General features: G+C 41.7%; 1 pseudogene; it reads left to right on the top strand.

The window, feature by feature from the left end:
• The first annotated feature begins 17944 nt into the window (after positions 1-17944).
• On the top strand, positions 17945-19111 carry LOC123141906 (ribosomal protein S2, mitochondrial-like; annotated as a pseudogene).
• The last annotated feature ends 347 nt before the right edge of the window (positions 19112-19458 follow it).

Here is a 19458-nt window from a genome sequence, read left to right as displayed (position 1 = left end):
ACAAAGCCTACGAGCTTCAAACTTATTGCTACTTCCACTCCGTGAAGATTCTTGGTCGTCGTAGTAACACGTATCAAGCACCAGTTGAAAGACCCATTCTAGCTTAAAATCAGTCTTCTACATGATTCCTTATTTAGGAGCTTCCTGTGGTGAATTGGGATACCTAAGTATTTTAAAGCTACGGATACACCAAAAAGGTGGGCATATTGAGTCTCGAACTGCTTGCTTTATGCGGCTCAACTATTGCCAATCAGTACGGATGCATTGGTACTCTGATCCGATATCATAACTTTATTCAATCTCATATCTTGATCCAAATTGGGAGCACGGCCGCGAGTCTGCACCTAAGGTGCCTCGCCTCTCGTTAAAAAAAACTCAAACCAACTATTCAACAATTAGTGGGACCTAGAATGAAACTACCATTGTCTTCTCATACTCATCTACATCAACCACCGGCTACAGAGGGAGCTAGCCTGGAAAGAAAAGGAAATGAATGGAGGGTGTAATTATTTCACTGGTAAAATCCCTTCATTAAAGACACACTCAAAAATAGTTTGTTTCAAAGAAAAGGAAATACCACTGAAGAAGATCTTACTTGTTTGGCATTAACTGAAAGCCCAGACACTCTGTTAAAATGAGTCATGATGCTAGTAAGCTCTTGGATAGAATTTAGATCACCATCGCTGGAAAAAAAGATCATCTGCAAAGCACAGATGGTTGAGTCTGAGCCTCAACCAGCCTTTGTGAAAAAACTAGATTGCAGCTGATTTTTATGCTTCAAAGCCCTATATTAGAGTTACGACCGTCCACTAATAGAATAGAGACAGCGAAAGAAAGGGACAATATATTGGAATCTAAAGCCAGGGAGCTTCTAAATAGCCGGGGAATTAGCCTGGATGATGATGAAGACATCTCCCGGGCAGCTGATCTTATTTTATATGGGAAAAGGCGCGATCAAGTCAACTATGCGATACGGGCCTTAAACCGTGTAACCTCCAAAACCTAGAAGGACTTCCTGGATGAATTAAGAAAGTTGAGTGGGCCATTTAGTTTATATAGATGAAATAGAATATATAAAAAGTTTGATCTATTCTGTTGAAATAGAATACCCTAAAAAAGTTTTCTAAACATGGGCCACCATTTGTATTCCGACGAAATGCTATCACCCAGAAAACAGAGATTGAAACGACAGTAGAGGAGCTGTTGCAAAATGTTGTAATCAGGCCCAGTACAAGCCCCAAAGTAGCTCTGGCGTTGAAGAAAGATGGAACCTGGAGAATGTGTTTCGACTATCGAAAACTAAATGCAGCAACTATGTTTTCCAAATACCCCATTCCTATCATAGAAGACTGGCACTTTTGGATGAGGTGTGAACTAAGATAGATTTGAGGGCTGGTTATCACCAAATAAGAATGAAAGGAAGAGGATATCTACAAAACAGCCTGAAGGACCGGCTTTTTGAATTCAAGGTGATACCCCGGCAACCTTTCAACAACTCATGAATAGTGTTTTTAAAGAGATATGTTGGAAAGGGGTATTGGTATTTTTCGATGACATTCTAGTGTACAGTTGTACCATGGTGGAGCATCTCAAGTTGCTAGAGGAAGTGTTCCGGCAGAACAAACTTTTTGTGGGTGAGCCAAATTTCATAAAGGAAATACATTATTTATGAAATTGGGGTATCTACTGATACAAACAAGGTAGAGGGCATGACAGCTTGGCCAGAACCAGCCAATGTCAGAGAACTCCGAGGGTTGCAGGGGTTATTACAGGAGGTTTGTACCGGGGTATGGAGCTATCAGCAGGCCTTTAACTGAGTTGTTAAAGAAAGGTGTGGAGAAGACGCCAGAAAAGCATTTCTCAAGCTCAAAAGTGCTAAGATATGGTGATGCCTTTGAACGTTGACTGGGAGAGCGGCTCGAAAGAGTTGGGACAGACTAGAAGCTTTGAAGTTTATGTTCTTTAAAAAGATAATAGCAATCTTGACTTACATCCGGTCAAGATCCCTGTGAAGGAATGCTGATTGAACATCGAGCTGATAAAGAGGGAGTACCATACCCAAGATATTCCATTAAAGGAAAGGTATGCTTGTTTGGTTTCTTTGGTCCGAGAACAAACACCACAAACTCTCGCAGTCGATGAGGAAACGTTAGTCAAACTACATTTCAGTAATCCGTCTGGCCTTAACCTCTACGCAAGGAGATCTTACATATAGACCCATGATTAGGTAACTACTTCTTCTTTTATTCGGAGTATCCAATGGAAAGTGGGCCTCTATCTACAGGTCATGGATACCTGGGCGCTAGAAAGGTTACCGAACTAGGGTTAAGTTAGGTTGTTCAAACTTCACGGCCTTCACTATCGGATGTATATGAGTAAAATCAGACATCAGTATCACAACCTAGCATTATCCAGATCTTTCGTTGATCCAGGAGATTTTGGGAAGGACTCAGCATTCTCCCACAAAAGGCCAGGCCTTGAGTTTCTAGCCGACTCATATAAGTCAGGGTGTCAATTTTTTTTAGTTGACGTATCTTTCTCTCTGATGTTCTCCGTGGTCTCAAAGGATGATCAGTCGGATAGCGACATTGGTAAATAAAAAAGAAGAAGTTTACATGCCGGGTGCATACTTCAGTGCCACTAATTAGTGACTTTTTTTTTGCCCTTTACCTACACCATGTAGACCGGAGGATTACACAGAATCCCATTGGCGAGTTTCAGACAACTAGGTTATCCAAGAAACTTGGAATACCAACTCCAATGCTTGGCTTGCTGAATCAGCATATGGATTACTTCATTGAATTTCTCGGCCTGAGCTCTTGTGATTGGTCCACTTGGCAGGTGGAGTGGATCCTTAGCAGGTTCATGTGTTCCTTGTTTACGTAGCTCTTCTGTTGGATCACGTAGCCCCTCCGTTGGATTACGTTGCTCTGCCCTTGGATTACTTGAGTCATTTCTGGGTTTACTTGGCTGCTCCGCAACATGTTGGTTACTTGATCCTTCGCTTTGTTTACTTGGGAGCCCAATACTTATTGGTTGGGAAAATTACCTTCCAAGGAAAATGATCCTCCCACTGGACCGAAAAACCCATATATTCCCATGGGAATGGGTGGTGCTGAACAAGCAGGCAGGCCCAACGTTGTTTATCATTACTGCAATCCTGTTTAGGTAAAAGGAATTCCGCAGTAGCAGGTACGTGATTAGTTACAACCAACGGAAAGACTTATTGAAATAATAGGGAATTTCCTCATCTAGTCTACTCTTAGGACTACATCATATGCTCCCAACTCCATGGCCAACAAATCAAACTTCAATCGATATCCTTGCATCTCCCACTGTACACCAGAACACATCCCATACAATCGGCCCGAAGAGCATCAATGAGCAGGCCTAGTAAATAGGCATAGAGATACATTAGCCGAGTTTGCTTACAACAACTGCTATCACTCTAAAGAAAGAACTCAAAATAAATGAAAGCAATGTTGTTGTCCTATTACTCTTTTTTCCTTGTGGAGCTTTGGAAAGGAGAGAATTTGAATAAAGTAACTCTCGGAAACTCTTATTGGACGAGAGAGAGTCAATATGATATTGGCGTGGGTTCTGCCAACTAAACGAAGAAGTTTTTGATTGGATCAACAACGTATAATGATAGACGCTTCTTCGGCACACATGGAGACATACCTCCCGTAGCTGACCCCTGAATTCAAGGATACTACCGGCTTTGTTACTAACTGATAGAAACCCCTTAATACAACGTTCGTTTTTCATAAATGTCATATGGTAGGTAGACCCGGTCTTGCACTCGTCCGGTTAAGTGGCACATTGTGCTAAGTGCTCGAACCGTTGGCTGATCTCAGCTGTATCGCCTCATACAAATTAGTTAAGCGAGAAAACAAATGGCTACATAGGAGCTCTATGGTGGACCACCAGCAGGAAGATCGAATGGCTTAGCGCATCCTGCGCCTACTGGACCTGACTTCGTAGGATACTCTGATAGACTAGTCGAATGGCAATGGCCTAGTGGTTGTATCTGCTTGCCGAATCCTATTAAGAATACGAGAGTGACAAATGAGATGGAGATCTTGGCTATCATCAAACCATCCTCCCTCCGCTTATCTCTTTCCTTTCTATATGATAAGTCTACTTGCGCCTCAAGGGCCGGTCATTTACGCTCTCCACTGCATGAACAGCATTCCCAACTAGATCTGTACGACTTCCGTTGTCTCCTCTTCGATTCCCGACTCTAGCTCACAGGTATCCATAAGAGCGACCAACCCTGAATGCTTAAACCTATCAATCCTCTCCTAAATTTCTTTCTTTTTGTCGTTGGGCAAGGAGCAATCCATTTAACACTTTCCGATGGGGACCAAAAGCCACTGGGCTACCAAGAAGTCGGATTCAGTTCAGTCCCGTTTTCAAGATCTGGTTCAGTGTTTGGGGATGGCTTAGTCCAAGCCCACATCCATAGTAGATGGACTTGAGCAGGCAAGTATGCCACCTACTGATATGATTGATTATGAAAATTATGATATGGACTGGACGGTTGTGCAACCGATTGTACTGACTCGCTTACCCCCGAGAACACCTAAGACATGGGGGTTATTTACGCGAGTAAGCCTAGCAAGGACCAAGATCTCGATCTAGCCTAGTTGGGGCTTTAGAGTCACATGATGCAGTACCAAGAACGGGAGAACCAGTAACTATTGATACGGATTTCCAACCAACAGATCTTCTTACCTTTGGACCGGAACCTTTAGTTGTTTCCTACTCGGTCTACAGCTTGGTTTGAAATAAGGGAGCCATACCGTGTGGTTGTTTGAGTGAAGGATTAGGTATAGCTGACCGATACATCGGACCTTTCTTGGCCCATATCCCCCTAGCCCTTACTCCCTTGTTTCGGTGGTTGGTTGATACGTCTCCAACGTGTCTATAATTTTTTATTGCTCCATGCTATATTATATTCTGTTTTGGACATTATTGGGCTTTATTATACACTTTTATATTATTTTTGGGACTAACCTATTAACCGGAGGCCCAACCCAGAATTGCTGTTTTTTTGCCTATTTCAGAGTTTCGCAGAAAAAGAATATCAAACGGAGTCCAAACGGAATGAAACCTTCGGGAACATGATTTTTGGAACGAACGTGATCCAGAGGACTCGTCAAGACATCAACCAGGAAGGCACGACGTAGGGGGGCACGCCTACCCCCTGGGCGCGCCCTCCACCCTCGTGGGCCCCATGTTGCTCCACCGACGTACTTCTTCCTCCTATATATACCTACGTACCCCAAACTACCAGATACGGAGCCAAAAACCTAATTCCACCACCGCAACCTTCTGTACCCGTGAGATCCCATCTTGGGGCCTTTTCCGGAGCTCCGTCGGAGGGGGCATTGATCACGGAGGGCTTCTACATCAACACCATAGCCTCTCCGATGAGGTGTGAGTAGTTTACCTCAGACCTTCGGGTCCATAGTTATTAGCTAGATGGCTTCTTCTCTCTTTTTGGATCTCAATACAATGTTCTCCCCCTCTCTTGTGGAGATCTACTCGATGTAATCTTCTTTTGCGGTATGTTTGTTGAGACCGATGAATTGTGGGTTTATGATCAAGTTTATCTATGAATAATATTTGAATCTTCTCTGAATTCGTTTATGTATGATTGGTTATCTTTGCAAGTCTCTTCGAATTATCAGTTTGGTTTGACCTACTAGATTGATCTTTCTTGCAATGGGAGAAGTGCTTAGCTTTGGGTTCAATCTTGCGGTGTCCTTTCCCAGTGACAGTAGGGGCAGCAAGGCACGTATTGTATTGTTGCCATCGAGGATAACAAGATGGGGTTTATATCATATTGCATGAGTTTATCCCTCTACATCATGTCATCTTACTTAAAGTGTTACTTTGTTCTTTTGAACTTAATACTCTAGATGCATGCTGGATAGCGGTCGATGTGTGGAGTAATAGTAATAGATCCAGGCAGGAGTCGATCTACTTGTCTCAGACGTGATGCCTATATACATGATCATACCTAGATATTCTCATAACTATGCTCAATTCTATCAATTGCTCAACAGTAACTTGTTTACCCACCATAATACTTATGCTCTCGAGAGAAGCCACTAGTGAAACCTATGGCCCCCGGGTCTATTTTCCATCATATTAATCTTCCAACACTTAGTTATTTTCATTGCCTTTTATTTTACTTTGCATCTTTATTATAAAAATACCAAAAATATTATCTTATCATATCTATCAGATCTCACTCTCGTAAGTGACCGTGAAGGGATTGACAACCCCTTTATTGCGTTGGTTGCGAGGATTTATTTGTTTGTGTAGGTGCGAGGGACTCGTGCATGGCCTCCTACTGGATTGATACCTTGGTTCTCAAAAACTGAGGGAAATACTTACGCTGCTTTACTGCATCACCCTTTCCTCTTCAAGGGAAAACCAACGCAGTGCTCAAGAGGTAGCAAGAAGGATTTCTGGCGCCGTTGCCGGGGAATCTACGCAAAAGTCAACATACCAAGTACCCATCACAAACCCTTATCTCCCGCATTACATTATTTGCCATTTGCCTCTCATTTTCCTCTCCCCCACTTCACCCTTGCCGTTTTATTCGCCCTCTCTTTTCCGTTCGCCTCTTTTTCGCTTGCTTGTCGTTATGGCTAGCTCGGTCTTCATCCCTTCGTCTCCCGACTTTGAAGTCCTCCACTTCAAGCAAAGACAAGGGGAAAATTTAAAAGATGCTTGGTTTAGGATGCTCGAATCTTATCGTAGTTGCAATATAGAGGGAGATTTCAAAATCTTGCTTCGAAATTTTTATGTTGGGCTAACCTTGCCCCATAGACAACTCCTCGATTTTTCCGCCAAAGGTAGTTTTATTGATATTGATCCTGACTTCACTTATGAAATTATAGAGGGGATAGTGGGAGTACTCCCCCTACAAAAAGGATCATCCCTTACCCAAGAAGAGGCTCAAATTCTAGAGAAATTATGTGAATTACAACAAATTGTTGAACCTCTTAAAAGTATTGGTGGGAATATCAGCCGCATGAATAATCTGATTACGCTTTGCAATAAGCGGCTGGATGCTTTAGGTCAAAGGATCACCAAGCATAACTCCATTAAGAATTTGCTCACCAAAGATGGCAATACCTAGATCTATCCTGCTATTATGCCTAGCTAGGGGCGTTAAACGATAGCGCTTGTTGGGAGGCAACCCAATTTTATTTTTAGTTTTTTTTCTTTTTTCTTCTGTTTAGGAATAAATATTTGATCTAGCCTCTGGTTAGATGTTTTTTTATATTTTAGTTAGTGTTTGTGCCAAGTTTAACCTATAGGATCTTCTTGGATGATAGTTATTTGATCTTGCGGAAAATTCCAGAAACTTTCTGTTCACGAAAATAATTGTTAAAAATCACCAGAACGTGATAAAATATTGATTTCAATTGATGCTGATCAATAAACAAATTGTCTAGGTCGTCCTATTTTGTCTGAATTTTTGGAGTTCCAGAAGTTTGCGTTAGTTACGGATTACTACAGACTGTTCTGTTTTTGACAGATTCTGTTTTTCATGTGTTGTTTGCTTATTTTGATGAATGTATGGCTAGTAAAATAGTTTATAAACCATAGAGAAGTTGGAATACAGTAGGTTTAACACCAATATAAATAAATAATGAGTTCATTACAGTACCTTGAAGTGGTGTTTTGTTTCCTTTCGCTAACGGAGCTCATGAGATTTTCTGTTAAGTTTTGTGTTGTGAAGTTTTCAAGTTTTGGGTAAAAGATTTGATGGATTATGGAACAAGGAGTGGCAAGAGCCTAAGCTTGGGGATGCCCATTGCACCCCAAGATAATCTAAGGACACCAAAAAGCCAAAGCTTGGGGATGCCCCGGAAGGCATCCCCTCTTTCGTCTACTTCCATCGGTAACTTTACTTGGAGCTATATTTTTATTCACCACATGATATGTGTTTTGCTTGGAGCGTCTTGTATTATTTGAGTATTTATTTGTTAGTTTGCCACAATAATCCTTGCTGTACACACCTTTTTGAGAGAGACACACATGATTCGGAAATTGTTAGAATACTCTATGTGCTTCACTTATATCTTTTGAGTTATATAGTTTTGCTCTAGTGCTTCACTTATATCTTTTAGAGCACGGCGGTGGATTTGTTTTATAAAAACTATTGATCTCTCATGCTTCACTTATATTATTTTGAGAGTCTTAAAATATCATGGCAATTTGCTTTAATTATAATATCATAATAAATTTGATGCTTGATAATTGTTTTGAGACATAAAGGTGGTAATATCATAGTTGTGCTAGTTGAGTAATTGTGGAATTGAAAAATACTTGTGTTGGAGTTTGTGATTCCCGTAGCATGCACGTATGGTGAACCGTTATGTAACAAAGTCGGAGCATGAGGTATTTATTGATTGTCATCCTTTGTGTGGCGGTCGGGATCGCGCGATGGTTAACTCCTACCAACCCTTCCCCTAGGAGCATGCGTAGTAGTACTTTGCTTCGAGGGCTAATAAATTTTTGCAATAAGTATATGAGTTTTTTATGACTAATGTGAGTCCATGGATTGTACGCACACTTACCTTTCCGCAATTTTCTAGCCTCTTCGGTACTGTGCATTGCCCTTTCTCACCTTGAGAGTTGGTGCAAACTTCGCCAGTGCATCCAAACCCCGTGATATGATATGTTCTATCACACAGAAACCTCCTTATATCTTCCTCAAAACAGCCACCATACCTACCTATTATGGCATTTCCATGGCCATTCCGAGATATATTGCCATGCAACTTTCCATCGTTTCGTTTATCATGACACGCTCCATCATTGTCATATTGATTTGCATGATCATGTAGTTGACATTGTATTTGTGGCAAAGCCACCATTCATAATTCTTTCATACATGTCGCTCTTGATTCATTGCATATCCCGGTACACCGCCGGAGGCATCCACATAGAGTCATATTTTGTTCTAAGTATTGAGTTGTAAGTAAATAAAAGTGTGATGATCATCATTATTAGAGAATTGTCCCAAGTGAGGAAAGGATGATGGAGACTATGATTCCCCCACAAGTCAGGATGAGACTCCGGACGAAAAAAAAGAGGCCATAAAAAAAGAGAAAAGGTCCAAAAAAAATGAGAGAAAAAGAGAGAAGGGACAATGTTACTATCCTTTTACCACACTTGTGCTTCAAAGTAGCACCGTAATCTTCATGATAGAGAGTCTCTCGTTTTGTCCTTTCATATACTAGTGGGAAATTTCATTATAGAACTTGGCTTGTATATTCCAATGATGGGCTTCCTCAAGTGCCCGAGGTCTTCGTGAGCAAGCAAGTTGGATGCACACCCACTTAGTTTCTTTTGTTTGAGCTTTCATACACTTATAGCTCTAAGTGCATCCGTTGCATGGCAATCCCTACTCCTTGCATTGACATCAATTGATGGGCATCTCCATAGCCCATTGATTAGCCTCGTTGATGTGAGACTTTCTCCTTTTTTGTCTTCCCACATAACCCCTACCATTATACCTATTTCCACCATAGTGATATATCCATGGCTTGCGCTCATGTATTGCGTAAGAGTTGAAAAGGCTGAAGCGCGTTAAAAAGTATGAACCAATTGCTTGGCTAATACAGGGGTTGTACATGATATGAATATTTTGTGTGGGGAAGATGGAGCATAGCCAGACTATATGATCTTGTAGGGATAACTTGCTTTGGCTATGTTATTTTGATAAGACGTAATTGCTTGGTTAGCATGCTTGAAGTATTATTGTTTTTATGTCAACATTAAACTTTTATCATGAATCATATTAAATCTGAACATTGGTGCCACAATAAGAAGAATTACATTGAAAATTATGCTAAGTAGCATTCCACATCAAAAATTCTGTTTTTATCATTTACCTACTCGAGGACAAGTAGGAATTAAGCTTGGGGATGCTTGATACGTCTCCAACGTATCTATAATTTTTGATTGCTCCATGCTATATTATATTCTGTTTTGGACATTATTGGGCTTTATTATACACTTCTATATTATTTTTGGGACTAACCTATTAACCGGAGGCCCAGCCCAGAATTGTTGTTTTTGCCTATTTCAGAGTTTCGCAGAAAAAGAATATCAAACGGAGTCCAAACGGAATGAAACCTTCGGGAACGTGATTTTCAGAACGAACGTGATCCAGAGGACTTGGACCCTACGTCAAGACATCAACCAGGAAGGCATGAGGTAGGGGGGCGCGCCTACCCCCCTGGGCGCGCCCTCCACCCTCGTGGGCCCCACGTTGCTCCACCGACGTACTTCTTCCTCCTATATATACCTACATACCCCCAAACTACCAGATACGGAGCCAAAAACCTAATTCCACCGCCGCAACCTTCTGTGCTCGTGAGATCCCATCTTGGGGCCTGTTCCGGAGCTCCGTCAGAGGGGGCATCGATCACGAAGGGCTTCTACATCAACACCATATATAGCCTCTCCGATGATGTGTGAGTAGTTTACCTCAGACCTTCGGGTCCATAGTTATTAGCTAGATGGCTTCTTCTCTCTTTTTCGATCTCAATACAATGTTCTCCCCCTCTCTTGTGGAGATCTATTCAATGTAATCTTCTTTTGCGGTGTGTTTGTTGAGACCGATGAATTGTGGGTTTATGATCAAGTTTATCTATGAACAATATTTGAATCTTCTCTGAATTCTTTTATGTATGATTGGTTATCTTTGCAAGTCTCTTTGAATTATCAGTTTGGTTTGGCCTACTAGATTGATCTTTCTTGCAATGGGAGAAGTGCTTAGCTTTGGGTTCAATCTTGCGGTGTCCTTTTCCAGTGACAGTAGGGGCAGCAAGGCACGTATTGTATTGTTGCCATCGAGGATAACAAGATGGGGTTTATATCATATTGCATGAGTTTATCCCTCTACATCATGTCATCTTACTTAAAGTGTTACTTTGTTCTTTTGAACTTAATACTCTAGATGCATGCTGGATAGCGGTCGATGTGTGGAGTAATAGTAGTAGATGCAGGCAGGAGTCGGTCTACTTGTCTCGAACGTGATGCCTATATACATGATCATACCTAGATATTCTCATAACTATGCTCAAGTCTATCAATTGCTCAACAGTAATTTGTTTACCCACTGTAATACTTATGCTCTCGAGAGAAGCCACTAGTGAAACCTATGGCCCCCGGGTCTATTTACCATCATATTAATCTTCCAACACTTAGCTATTTTCATTGCCTTTTATTTTACTTTGCATCTTCATTATAAAAATACCAAAAATATTGTCTTATCATATCTATCAGATCTCACTCTCGTAAGTGACCGTGAAGGGATTGACAACCTCTTTATCGCGTTGGTTGCGAGGATTTATTTGTTTGTGTAGGTGCGAGGGACTCGTGTGTGGCCTCCTACTGGATTGATACCTTGGTTCTCAAAAACTAAGGGAAATACTTACGCTGCTTTACTGCATCACCCTTTCCTCTTCAAGGGAAAACCAACGAGTGCTCAAGAGGTAGCATTGGTCTCTACCTTTTTCTGTCTCTTGGCTAGGTTGTCTTCCTCTTCTTTTTGAGGGTAACGTAGTAAAAATCCTTTATTTCAGGGGATTTCCCTTTTCTTTCCAAATGAATTATGCTTAGTCTAAAATTGGTAAATACCAAATAATATATATATATATTATTTGAAATATGTACTAGTTTCCTGAAACTAACAAATAGAGTATAGCTTTGATTGACTTACTAGCTTACGGGAACGCTTTGAATCTCAACTTACTTTGAACGAGTGCTTCCCACATAGATTGCTGGAAAGAGGAGTGAGCCGGGGCAGAACTTGAAGCACGGGAGAAGGAAAAATAAGTATACAAGGGGTGCGTAGTTGGTATATGTACGGTATAGACCTTTCTTTGTGAATAGCTAGTTCAGTTACAAGGGTGTATACAAAGGTCTGCTTATACGTTGAAAAAGCCTGTAGAGATAGCCTAGATAGCCAAGAAGATATACGTATTTCATAGAGCTAGCTAATAAAGCTTTTGTTCACTTCAAATAGGCTATTGAATGCAACGGCAAATAAAGAAGAAGAATGTGCCAGAGCTAAGAGCTAATATATTCCCAGTCTATGCATGGATAAAGGAATGATAAGAGCTATGAGCAGTTTATTAAACTACACTACGGCTAATATATATAAGGACAAATCAACTAGAAAAAACCGTTGCCAAAGAAACCATTTGTTTAAGCTTATTCGTTCGCGCTAGGCTAAAAAACTAGATAGAAGAACTAGAGGCCGCCAAGGTCTTCAACCATTAGCAGGTAGGATCCTTTGCTTACTACTTGAAGCAGAAACCTAGAAGAGGAATTCTTTCTATTCCAAAATCCATCTTCTTTCCGGTCCGCATCATTCATTCCCTTACTAATAAATCCAATTCATCGCTAATGGCAAAACCAGCCTGTATGTTTACCGCACAACTAACCGTTGCTTGGTAGGTTCGATCAGCTCTTCTCACCTTTCCGTCGACATCTACTAAGGCTTCAGCTTAAGTGGGTTCAGTCGCCCCAAATCTGACTCGATCCAGGGTAATATATCAGGGGTCTTGGTGAATCAAAAAAAGGCGTAGATAATGCGCATTGCTTTTGAGTTCGATTTGAACTAAGTAGTTTCCACGGTTCTCCAGGAACCTACCATTTGTTTGGAGTATAGCCAAGTGGTAAGGCATCGGTTTTTGGTATCGGCATGCAGAGGTTCGAATCCTTTTACTCCAGATTATGAAGACCCAATCGGATTTGTCAAGAACGAGCTAACAACTACAGGGGAAGCGGCTCAGTATCAACATACCACCTGCCCGTCTTATCAATGACAATCATCCGTTTGGATGAGGCCATTCTAAGGGTTGTTTAGGATTGGTATCTGCTCTCTTCCCATGGAGTTCTTGTCCCCATGACCAGTATCAGCAGAGGCAAGACCTGTAAGCATCAAACCAGCCAAGAAGTAGAAGTTGGTGAAGATGGCACAAACAAAAGAAGAAAGGAACTTGGTTGGTGATCTTACATACGGGAGGCCTTCTATAGAGTGAGGCAAATAGCGATTTTGCTATAGATACTGGGATCAGAAAATGGTAGTGGATGTGGATGCCGAACAGGTGGCACGAAATGCTCGTTCAACGGACGGAGTCATACCACCGCCTCCTCCTGCAAACGAGCAAGTTCTAAGCTTTATCGATCTTCTCCGGCTCACGAAACTCTGGTCTAATTCCCGCCTTTAGAAAGGACCTGTTTCTTCCTATTATTCATATCCGCTAGGGGTACGAAGGAGAAGGAGACCGGATGCGTTAAGCTAGTTGGTAAGAGTTCTTGTCATTATTGATAGTGGCCCTAGAGAAAGAGCTTACGCTGATTGTTCTAACTTCATTCATATTTGATTCCGCAACTGAGACCTTTTCCCACATCTGTGCCAGGAGGGCAAGCGGTCAAAGCAGAAAGGGTTCTCGCTTCTCTGTCTGGAAGGACACCCAATGGACCAAATCCTATCGATCTTTCCTTACGACTCGACTTAAAAAAAAGGCCGCAGAGGGCTAAAGGCAGTATCTTTAGTCTACCCAACTCCCTTGCTGCCTATTTCCTTTTATACGGTCATTCCATGGGGCCACAAGCACCATCAATTGCATTATCCCCGATACCACACATCACTCCAATCAGAATAAGCGGGAATGCTGGTTGGAAAGACAGAGAAATAGAATAATGAGAATCATATGGTCTACTTGGGAACATAAGGGAAGAAAGCTCTAAGGTTTCCCTTCCTGCATTCAGAGCTTATCAATTCGTCCCACGCTATATAGTGAAGCAAAGCTATCTATAAATCGAGCATATCTTTTATCCGGAAGGTAGTGGGCTTTCACCCGTACTCGCCCTTCCACTTCACACTTACTAAATTAGGCTGAGTGTATGCGCACATGAAAACAAACAGAAAACGAGTGAGCACTTTCTTTCTATAGACAACGGTCAAGTCTGCGATCCAAACAGTGATGAAAAGAATTCTCAAATCATTCGCGGATGGACGTGAAAGAAGGAAGAACCAAATGGCACTGCTTCCTCAAAGCGAGCTTCGGGTACCCGATCAAGGGACTAATGAAACACCAGTACATGTCATACAGAAGCTCCACTCATCCCTCGAACTTGGGTCCTGAAAATAGTGCCCTAATCCTTTCGAACTGAGCTATTCTTCAATCCAGTGCCCTAATCCTTTCGAACTTGGGTCCAGAAAATAGTGCTATTGTACAACTTGGGGAAGTCAAAGCACATTCTAAGTGGGCCGCATGGGTCGGCCCTTTCACCTCATTCTTTTCCGTTTCCACGCTCTGAAACCGGGTTCTTTCACTTCAATCTCTCTCATAATCAAGCTGAGATATGATGCTGTTTCATCCTAGAATTATGAGAAATCCCTTGTTGGCTGGGACGGACCCTTAGTATAAGATAAGTCAACACAACAGGTTGTGTCAGTTTCTCAAAAGACATGGGCTCGCCTTTCGGGGTGACTAGTTGCATTCATTGGTTTGCTTTCTTCCACCAACTTCACAACCGTCCTTCGTTGATGACAGGCAAGCTCAACCACAGTTTCCGTAGTTTGGTTCAATTCATTCAGCATTTCCATTTCCAATTGGTAAGTTCTATTTTCTCCGACCCAAGGAAGAAGATCACAAGCGGGAGTCCCCTCTAGGAAGAGATGCTTTCCAAAGGCCGTACGCTACTGTTGAATGGCCAAATAGGGATTGAAACAGAGTAAATAACTAGAGTATCCCGTCGTAGTGGTAGTTGTATTTACGCGACCGGGTCCGAGCCACGGGACAAGACCAAATTGGATTGGATTTGTCACATCCGTGGATGGAAGACCGTAGATTTCTCACCTTCCCTACTCGGAGAGCACGTGTATGTAGTCCGCCTGTATCTAATTATTTATTCGGAGAGCGCCATTAATAGGATTCAGAAGTCGTACAAGCTATGGCAGAGCCGTTTACCAATGCACCCAGTTCTCCTCATATTCGATTTTTTTGGTATCATTGGTTCCACGTACGTCTTTTGGGCGAGCTTTCTTCACTGTCATCAAAACCAACGCTCAAACCGAAGCTTTCCGAGCAGTTGTTTATTTCTCACTTTAGCTGCTGTCGTTTTCCTCTTCCGAATTAAGCGAGTGAAAAACAAGGGGATCAGAAGAACAAACAATAAGAATGTGGGATTGAAGTTTGTTTCCTTCATATCGTATTTCAACGGATAGGGTAGTTCTAGTCTTTTTTGATTACTCCTTCCTTTTTCCCATCATTTGACATAACATAATTAAGAAACTGTTTGATGGTCAACGGAACGAGTAGAGAAGAAAAATGCCCTTATTCCAAAGGAAGTGAGTGCCAAAGCGAAAATAGAGTAAAGAACAAAAGAACGAAATGCAAGGTTGCATCCGCTGTTTCAAGTCCGGACGATTCCTCTGCTGGGTTATTGAGTTGGCTCCCCCGTTATTCTTCATCAGACAACGCACACTTAATGGAAAAACGAGGTATCTTTTTGGAAAACTTCTCAACTTACGACTTTGTTAGCGCTTTGAGGGCTTCACTATGTTCTCTGAAATCTTGTATAAATAAGAAAGAAGTCTTTCTGAGGAGATGACTCTGCTGATACCGAGTTTTAATGCAAAATGGCTCTCGCTTCTTCTGAAAGAAAACTGGGGAAAAATCAATATGGAGCCGTCAGAGGCTTATCTGGCCGATATGACTTCCTGAAATTCTTTCCAGATAAAAACCTAAAATGGAGGGGTTGGGGCTTTGGCTCCAGGCTCAAACTCTATCTTGTGGTAGACTGCCCTCCTAGGAAGCGCTTGGGCAACTAACTTGTGGGGCATGACATCCCAAATTCATCATTTACATTAGGAATGTCCTGAAAAGAAGTCTTATGTGTATTGGATCCGCTCTTCTGTTAGCATGAACACATGAATGAGATTCTTCTTATTCTTCCTAAATAGAACCCCCCACCCTCACCTTTCTTAGGACTATCAAGCCTTCTCGAATTAGGTCTATGGTAGAAGCTTTGAACGTAGACCCGGATACAAATCTTTCACTCACTGAAAAGTGAAAACCTGTGACTATATCGTCCTGAAGACGGATGCGGCGGGAAGAAGTGGCATTTAGAAGTGTTGCTGACTTTACATTTAGGTTTCGGCATAACAAAGATTGCACTGTCTTTTCGCACTTAGGCGCACAACGTGACGTTGGTAATGATTCTACTACGGTGCTGCAAATTCGCAAGCTGATCCTAAGTAATCGTTGTTGTTCATTGGATTCCTCCGTAATTACTTCGTTAGGATTGAAGAATTGCAGCAATTCTTCCTGAATAGACTCGATTCTCCCGTCGAGAGTTTCTTTGAAAGTCTTACCTAAACTCTTCTGATTGAATATGAGAAAGCCCAATATCGAGACCAAAGCCTATTATTCAAACCACAAAGGATCCGTCTTTCATCTTCCAATCTTCTCCATCGAACATATTGACATCAATACTCCTTTCCATGGCCATTCACGGCCCGCGAAGATCAACCACTCGTGCCCGAGATCACTATCCAATCAAAAACCAGACTTCCAAGATCCATCTCACTCAGACCCTTTTGAATGTAGCGGATAACAACGGAGTGGGGCTATCGAATTGATATGTATTCGAATCTTAGGAGCTGGTAATCACTGATATGCTCATATTGGTGACGTTATTGTTGCTGTAATCAAAGAAGCAGTGCCCAAAATGCCTCTAGAAAGATCGGACAGAAGAAAGACGAGCTGTAATTGTACGTACATGTAAAGAACTCAAATGTGACAACGGTATGATAATACGATATGATGACGGTTGTCATTGATCAAGAAGGAAATCCAAAAGGAACTCGAGTTTTTGGTGCGATCACTCGGGAATTGAGACTTATGAATTTCACTAAAAGAGTCTCATGAGCTCCTGAGGTATTAAAAATACTAGTAGTAGAGACTATGATATAGTAGGGTATCAGAATATAGATCAATTAGTAGATTGTGTCTGACGCATATACATGAAAAAAAAAAGAATAATTAGATAATAATAAGAATTAGAATTAGAATCTTAATAAAAGGAAGGGTTCGAATAGCATCTACTAATATTACCGAAAACTTTGTGAAAATACTTCTACGAGAAGGTTTTATTGAAAACGTTCGAAAACCATAGGGAAAGTAACAAATCTTTCTTGGCACGTGCCCCTGCTCCTAGTCTTCGAACTAGTCATTAATGGTCGGCAACATAGGTACTCTTTTTCGGTATGCGTTGCGAACACTTTCATTTTTAGCATCTCATCTTCTCTGGAGAAGCTCAAATCGAACGGATAGAGCAGATGGTCCAACTACAGAACTTCTTCTTTTTCATTACTTCCATGGTCGTGCCCCGTGGCACGGCAGCACCCGTACTATTGAAATGGTTCGTCATTGGAGATGTTCCCACTGGTGCCTCTTCTTCCAATGGTACTATAATTCCTATTCCTATCCCTTTATTCCCTTTTTTGTTCTATCTACATTTAAGGAAATTCATACGCTCCATGGACAGAGCAAAAAGTGGAGTGTTGGTCAAAGCAAGCTGCCCTATTCTATTACCAGACAAAATGGAGAGAAGCTCATCCGCTAGAAATGCTTTATTTCGTTTCGTTCCCGTTCTTCATTTCCTTATTATCGAATCCATGGGGGACTTGTCATATTTAGAATCTTTCTGCGGTCTGCTCTGTTTACAATTCTTTCGTACTCTCTTCTCTTTACCACGCGATAGGTCAGGGAAGCGTGAGCGGGCGCTCCGAAGTAAAGGCCAAACACTTTGGCCTAAGGGGAATGAGCAACAAAATGACAAGACGAGGTGCCCCGGGCACCCCGGTTTGGTAAGGGAGCTATTCTCTCACTTAAACCACTCCCATATTAGGTATTCTATCTCGTCTTAAAGTTCCCCCGCATTACCCATAACTTACCACATGTATCTCCGGAACTCAAATCGCAAAATGACAATGCTTTCGATAGTCTGTACTAAATTACTTTGTACGAATGCACATCTCGGCCGTCGGGTAGCTGATCACCATTTCAAAGTCTATATCCGTGGTTCAAGAAATGGAATTGTTATTCTCGATTCAGACAAGACACTGATTTGCTTACGAAACGCTCTTCATTTTATAGGATCTCCCAGTGGTCAAAAAGGCCGTTCCTTCTTTTTAAAGACCAATCATTTATTTATTTATGAGATAACGGAAGAAATGGCGAGCTATTTAAGAAATGTGAATTCTCATTGTTTCGATGATTCTCAATGGAAGATCGGGGCGTTTTTGACCAATTCTTTTGCAAATAAAAAAAATCCGTTCAAGAAAGAAGAAGATCAATTTTGGGTTGAACCAACAACCTGATTGTGTGGTTATTCTTAATGCAGATAGAAAGTCTTCGGTCATACTCGAAGCTGATCGATCACAAATACCCTATTCCATCCTTAGTTGATTCTATGATCCCATGGGAATCCTATAAAAGAATCACTTATCCCATCCCAGCGAATGATCCTATACAGTTCGTATATCTATTTCGTCATTCGATCATGAAAACAGTGATTCTTGAACAGAATGCGATTAGTAGAGAAGCGCAATCTCTCAGAGTCACTTTGAGTACGGGGAAGTCCGCAGGAGGGATGAGATCTGCCTGCTACTCCACCTCTTCTTCTTCCCCAATAGACGAAGAAGAAAATAGGGCCAAGGCGCTATTGGAGATGCGCAAAAAATATCCATCGGGAGATGGCGCTGACGCTGAAGCTAACGCTCGCAAGGCGGTTTTGCAGGCAATTTCTAAAAATACTTTTTTTCGTTGAGCTCATAACCCGGTTTGGGCCGATTGACTCTGAGAGCGATCGATGGGTCGCGGGCTCACACCTTGCTTTTGCGCATAGGATCGAAGAGATCCTAGAATTTAATGGAAAGAGCAGCGGCTCTATGAAAGACCTCGATCCTAAATTGGATTTGGAAGACGCCTCTAAAAGAGAGGAGATTCTACTTCCATATTTTTCCTCAAAAAAAGAGGCAAAGTCCTAGCGTGATACAAAAAGAAATAATGGGCAAGGGCAGGGAATGATAGGTCCATAGATGTGGAGTAATCAGTTCTTCATTTGAAGAGTTAGTTGGCTGGCCTACCGGCCCGCAGATGTAGAGAGGTTGCCACGAAGGAAAGCGAGACAAAGGCGTATACTGTGTTCCGATAGCTGGTAACCAATACGCAGCCCCTATTGATTCTTATAGAAATCCTGTGAAAAGAAGTGTTCTCTTTCTCCAGCGAAAAGAACAGTCTCGCAAGAAGATCAAAATACTTACTATATGTGCGTTTATGTATCAACTCTTATATAGTCTAGTTTTCCCGCCCTATCTAGAGAAGGAATCAATTC

The sequence above is a fragment of the Triticum aestivum genome, chromosome 6D, assembly GCF_018294505.1.
Source record: "Triticum aestivum cultivar Chinese Spring chromosome 6D, IWGSC CS RefSeq v2.1, whole genome shotgun sequence".
NCBI lineage: Eukaryota > Viridiplantae > Streptophyta > Magnoliopsida > Poales > Poaceae > Triticum > Triticum aestivum.
Note: the sequence above shows the minus strand (reverse complement) of the source record. Positions and strands in the feature narration are given on the sequence as shown.